Genomic DNA, 6939 nt, shown 5'->3' on the forward strand with positions numbered 1-6939 from the left:
CAGGGTGCTCCTCTTGGAGAAAATAAAGTCTGGCGGTTTGAGTTGTTAGATGAACTAAAGCTGAAGGAGAGAGAATTGTTGCCAAATGTTGTTGAGAGAATGATGCCCAATCTGGTTTGAGATTAAGTTCAAACACTGCCACATCTGTGAACAAAGAACAAGCCAAGCTTTTAACACAATTACATTACATGCAATTTAGCTAAATAAAGAGATGAGCATGACTTAAAATGGTAGTACAATGGTAGCAAAAAAATAGAAGTGAAAAATCATATTTGCTCTGAATTGTTTCACTGTGCCCGTGTCTGGACAAATGATTTATGTATTGGTCTCTATTATTCAGCAAATTAAAAACAGTCGTAAAATTGACTCCAACATCATTAGACATAATACAGGATATTTCCTCCCTCATTCAATACAGGGTTCCTGCAGTCTGAACGGGATAACGTGTCTGTGAGTCTGTATTCCCATGCCTGTAAATCAGGACTGCAGCTCTGTAGAGGATGTCTATGGTATTTTAAAGCCTGTGTTGCTAGTTGATTACATCCTTCCTTTTCTCATGAAGCACGCCATGTACACTCAAACCACTACAGACTGACCATGGACTGTACTGAGGACCATGTGTGTGTGTGTGTGTGTGTCCACACACGCTAATATGCACACGCCAGAACACACACACAAACACACTAATAGAAATTAGTTTCAGCAAATACCTGAGGATGCCATAATGGTTATCACTTGCTTGAACATGTGTCTCAAATGCTGCTAGTCTTAAAGCTGCTTCTCCTGGTCTCACTTTGAGTTAGCCGTTTGAGAGAATTTATTAAGAGTTATTGGACTATTCAGACATGTCAGGACCGTTTGGATGAAAGGGAACACAGGAAAGGAAAGGTTCAGTATTGTGATAGGGCTGCATATGCTAGTGATCAGAGAACAGTAGCGGAGCGGCCTGGTATTATTGTCCAGCCCTATAACCAAGGTGGACAGTAAAACCCCCGGCCTGGTATTAACAGCTGAACCCTGAGAGAGTGGATGGAGGCTGAAGGGCCTGACACAGTCTGACACAGTCTGACACACTAACACAGTCTGACACACTAACACAGGAGAGGTTAACCTCTGATCTAACCAGGAAGACCTCACTAATACATAAACACACTCACGCCAGCTCGTTTGAACACACACAACCAACCGTGCACACACACACACAGTCCAAGATTTTGTAACACGAAAATTATCTCTATAATGAAATGTAATATTCAACAATTCACTTCAAAATAACCAGAAAACATGATTCGATCAATTCTTCAAACATTTTCCATACTATTTCCCAGCTGTTCTGTTGAATCCAGTGTGACGGCATACTGTCCAGTACTTGAACTCTCCTTGGCCTCGCAGCCTCAGCCTGACACACTAACACAGTCTGACACACCAACCCAGCCTGACACACTAACACAGTCTGACACACCAACCCAGCCTGACACACTAACACAGCCTCAGTCTGACACACTAACACAGCCTCAGTCTGACACACTAACACAGCCTCAGTCTGACACACTAATACAGCCTGACACACTAACACAGCCTCCGTCTGACACACTAACACAGCCTGACACACTAACACAGCCTCAGTCTGACACACTAACACAGCCTAAGTCTGACACACCAACCCAGCCTGACACACTAACACAGCCTCAGTCTGACACACTAACACAGCCTCAGTCTGACACACTAAAACAGCCTGACACACTAACAGCCTCAGTCTGACACACTAACACAGCCTGACACACTAACACAGCCTCAGTCTGACACACTAACACAGACTCAGCCTGACACACTAACACAGCCTCAGTCAGACACACTAACACAGCCTCAGTCTGACACACTAACACAGCCTCAGTCTGACACACTAACACTGCCTCAGTCTGACACACTAACACTGCCTCAGTCTGACACACTAACACAGCCTCAGTCTGACACACTAACACAGCCTCAATCTGACACACTAACACAGCCTCAGTCTGACACACTAACACACTAACACAGCCTCAGTCTGACACACTAACACAGCCTGTCTGACACACTAACACAGCCTCAGTCTGACACACTAACACAGTCTCAGCCTGACACACTAACACAGCCTGACACACTAACACAGCCTCAGTCTGACACACTAACACAGCCTGACACACTAACACAGCCTCAGCCTGACACACTAACACAGCCTCAGTCTGACAAACTAACACAGCCTAACAAACTAACACAGCCTGACACACTAACACAGCCTCAGTCTGACACACTAACACAGCCTGACACACTAACACAGCCTCAGCCTGACACACTAACACAGCCTCAGTCTGACACACTAACACAGCCTCAGTCTGACAAACTAACACAGCCTAACACACTAACACAGCCTGACACACTAACACGCCTCAGTCTGACAAACTAACAAAGTCTGACACACTAACACAGCCTGACACACTAACACAGCCTCAGTCTGACAAACTAACACAGCCTGACACACTAACACAGCCTCAGTCTGACAACTAACACAGCCTGTCTGACAACTAACACAGCCTGAAGCATCAACACAGCCTCACCCTGACACACAGCCTCAGTCTGACAAACTAACACAGCCTGACACATCAACACAGCCTCACCCTGACACACAGCCTCAGTCTGACACACTAATAGGTGTTGAATGACCTGTTGCGGGCCTCAACTCTCTCTCCTCCTCTTCCCTTCAAACTGTCAGCAGCTCGTAAATTACTCCCTGGACAAGGGGAGATGTTGATGTCTTTGTTTAGCCTACACCGTGTGAAGGGTGTTTCTGGGTAGAACAGGGGGAGAACGGGGGGAAGACCTCTAGACAACGTTAGTGGCTGTGTATTTATTAGTGTTGGATAAAGGGGGAGGCTGAATAACCAAATATCTACAGTAAGTCATGCTAGCTGAGGAGAGATGGAGAGATAGATAGGACCATGTCAGGATATTGCCTTGGCTAACTCTACGGCCCTCGCTCTCTCCTCCTTGGATCTGTCCATCCATCCGATTGTCTGTCTGTCATCGTGTCCAGGAGATACAGAGCTATGAAAACACAGAGCCTCGGCCGGACGGCCAGGGGTCAGCCAACACAGCACACTGCTTCCTTCTCACTCCGCCTTCCCTCTCTCTCCTTTTCTCTTCCAGTCACTCACGCTCTCTCTCTCTTTTTCTTTTCCAGTCACTCCCGCTCTCTCTCTCCTTTTCTCTTCCAGTCACTCCCGCTCTCTCTCTCCTTTTCTCTTACAGTCACTCTCTCCCTCTGTTTCTCAACCTCGCTAACACAACATCTGTATATCAAAGTATAACTGATATGTTGAAGATGGGAAACTCAACAAATCCTGTTCAATACTCTGGATCTCTCTTTAACAGACTCAATTATATGGGAGCTGGTGAATAGTTTGGGGAGGGAGGCAAAGAGGGTTGGGGTATGTGTTAGTCATAACCTCACCCACCGTGATTTGTGTGTGTGTGTGTGTGTGTGTGTGTGCGGGCGTGCGATGTGTATTTGACAGCTAGTGGTGAGAGTGACGTGGAGTCTGTCGGGCTCTTCTTTAGTGAGGTTGACCACCATCTCTCCAACGTTCTGGTTCTTCTTCTCTTTCTTACTGGGAAAAAATTGAAATCCTCAAAGCTTGTGGTCAACCGGTTTCAATATCCTCAGGGAACACAAATCCTAGTCCATAGTGGCTTGACTTTGGTTTTGGGGTGAAATCTCATGCTGACGCATTTGCCACACGGCGCTGTGTGTGGTGTGAAGAAAGGTATTTTATAGCCCCGCTATTCACCGTTGTCTTTGGGCGGAGGCAGACTTGAATAATACATCAAAGAATAACATTGTTTAAAAAGGACATGTTTTCATGAATCGAGGGGAAAGGCCCAATGACAAATGAAGAGTGTAAACGGCTCTTATGGCGCTGAGAAGAGAAGAAAAGACTGCTGCAAGGGGCTATGCTGCAGGGCTGGCCTGGGTACTAACACACACACGCGTATGTATGCCCAAACGCACGCACGTGCACACACACGTGCACACACACACACAAACACACCACCGACTGTGATAAGTTCTCCTTGTGGTGTCTCCATACTGATCAGCTAGAGCGGCTGCTCTCTCTTTGAAGAATCCTTGGTTACCACTGTCTGCCAATGGGAGTGGGATCACAGCTCGGTTCTCTGAGTAGAAATGACCACAAACGTTTATTCATCTGCGCTTCAAATCATTATTTTCCTCTTGGTCTCACATGAAGTGGCTTGAAAGTGTTGAGGTTTTTACCCTGCGACAGAGGCCAGACTAAAACAGACAGATAGACCGACCAGGCCCTACTCTGGACTCCATATGGTACAGAGGAACCGGTCAGGAAAGAGAAAAAAAAGAAAAATATAACCTAATATCAATAAATGATGAAAAATAAATACACCGAGAGGGATGGGGGAGAGAGGGGAGATGGATGTCACTAAACCGAAGCCAAATCCCTGATTTTTTCTCTCCTTCACTCTCTCCACAAGATGTTTTTTTGTGGTATTGGGAACAGACTTCATTTTCTCTGCAACTTTAATTCACTAAAAAGACTACTCGCATGTCATTTCCACTTTTAATTTAAGCTAATAGCTTTTCCTCAGGGGCATAATTCAATCTGCGACGTACACCATCAAAGTCCTTTCTTATTACAGGGCTGAGGCGAACATGAGGCGCCATCAAGGGGTGGGAGAGGGCCGGGAGGGGGGCAGGGCGAGAGGGGGGCAAGAGCGGCGGCCGACAGCCTCCATTTATTTTCAGGGCCCTCGCCGTAAACAAATACGATAGAGCCTCACTTCTGTAAGTTCGTCCAGCGACAAAGAGCAGCGGGGGCCTGTAGGGTAGAGCAGACCAGAGGTTACATCCAAAATGGCACCATATTCCCAATACACTTTTATCAGGGCCCATAGGGTTCTGGTCAAAGGTAGGGCACTACATAGGGTGAATAGGGTGTCATTTGGGACACACACAGTGTAACGCTAAACGGGGGTGAACATTAAGACTGAGAGGAGAGAGAAGAAAGAAGAGAGAGAGAAAGAGAAAGAGAAAGAGAAGAGAGAGAGAGAGAGAGAGAGAGAGAGAGAGAGAGAGAGAGAGAGAGAGAGAGAGAGAGAGAGAGAGAGAGAGAGAGAGAGAGAGAGAGAGAGAGAGAGAGAGAGAGAGAGAGAGAGAGAGAGAGAGGGGGAGAGGAGAGAGGGGAGAAGAGGAGAGGAGAAAGAGAAGCCATGTGGAGGACACATCCCTCAACGTCACATTTATTATTTTACAGCAGCCTTCCAAAACAGAGGTGGCCTTGGGGCAGGAGGCTGGAGCTACAGACAGACGGCTGTAATGATGAGGCCATTTGGAAGCCGAGCAGACTGAGTGGAGCAGACTGACTTAAACTGACTAAACAAATGCCGTTTTAGAATCTCAGGGAAGGAATTAGAGGTGGTGTCCCAAATGACACCCTATTCTCTACCTAGTGCACTACTTTTGACCAGGGCCCATGGAGGTCTGCTCAAAAGTAGTGCACTATATAGGGAATAGGGTATAATTTGGGACACCACCTCTAATTCCTTCCCTGAGATGACAAAACTGCATTTTTAACAAGTAGTGCACTATGTAGAGAATAGGGTGTCATTTGGGACGCACTCAGAGAATCAGAGACTTCAACCCCCTTTCCTCGCTCTATGTCTAATGTTCCTCCTCATCACACTACTACTGAGAGAGGGATTTATTTTGGGATGGTTGCCACACCCCAGAATAGCCCTAGATGGAGGTTCCATGTCGTGTTAGCACTGAGGCTATATTTAACAGCTAGTCTAGTGTGATTGGACAATGGTGGTCAGAGAGGTTACTCGCCACACTCTTCCATCCTGAGCTGTTAAAAAAAGGAGGGATACGGAGAAGGGGAATGAGGGAACATTAGGGTTCAGAGAAGAGGTTATTCAGGGAAGAGGAATACTTGCTACTGTACGTGTCATTGTGTGTGTCCCAAATGGCACCCCATTCCCTATATATACACTATTTTTGACAAGTATAATGCACTATATTATAGGGGATAGGGTGCCATTTGAGATGCAGCCATTATGGGAGAGGAAAAGAGACCTTGTTAAATTTCCAGGTCCTCATCTCAACATCCTCTCTAGCCCATCCAAACAACACACTTACTGTTCATAAAACACAATTGGAATTATGAAGTTTGACAAATTATCTGTTATGCCCTCAGTCCGGGGACATATGCAGTTACAGAAACAATACTGCGTTAACTAGCTAGCTTGAGTTGGAGCCAAAGGCAGAGCAAAAGGCAGGCAGTTACTGTTACTGTGGGGGGGGGGTTACATCATGCTAACAAATGCTAATGATGTACCTTTGAAAAGCATACCGCTCTCTGAAATCACTAAGAGCCTAACTGGGATGGGAGGAGGGAGGGGGTGAGCGAGGGGAGAAAAAAGCTTCAATTAAAAACTATGAGTGAGTAACTAGCCACAACTAAAGAGGAAACCCAAGACTTGGGGAAGGTACCACATGCTATTCATTTCCTAAAATGAATGGAGGGAGTCGGCAGTCAGGGAGGAACGAGAGGGGAGTGAGAGAGTGAGAGGAGGAGGAAAAGTTCACTGCACCGCCGTTGAGCCCAGCCAATCAATCATCTGTCCATAAGTGACTCTGTCATAATGGGGCTTCTTTTTAAAAGCTTGTAAGCATCTGATTTCACAAGACAGCGTTGACAGAAAGACTGGACTTTCTGCCCTCCTGAGTATTTAACAGAGGTGCACTGTTAGAAAACTCATTGCTAACTTAGAGAAATGTAATGTCCTCTATCGTTCGCAGTAGATTTAGGCCAAACTGAGGTGTGTGGACAAAAACGTCATATTAAACATATAGGCCTGCACGCGGCT

General features: G+C 46.2%; 1 protein-coding gene across 3 annotated transcripts in view; it reads right to left on the reverse strand.

Annotated features, from left to right (window-relative positions):
• Positions 1-6939, reverse strand: part of LOC121567890 (BCAS3 microtubule associated cell migration factor-like) — a 269987-nt gene that overhangs the window by 159145 nt on the left and 103903 nt on the right. The gene's annotated exons all lie outside the window — the stretch shown is intronic.

The sequence above is a fragment of the Coregonus clupeaformis genome, chromosome 6, assembly GCF_020615455.1.
Source record: "Coregonus clupeaformis isolate EN_2021a chromosome 6, ASM2061545v1, whole genome shotgun sequence".
Classification (NCBI taxonomy): domain Eukaryota; kingdom Metazoa; phylum Chordata; class Actinopteri; order Salmoniformes; family Salmonidae; genus Coregonus; species Coregonus clupeaformis.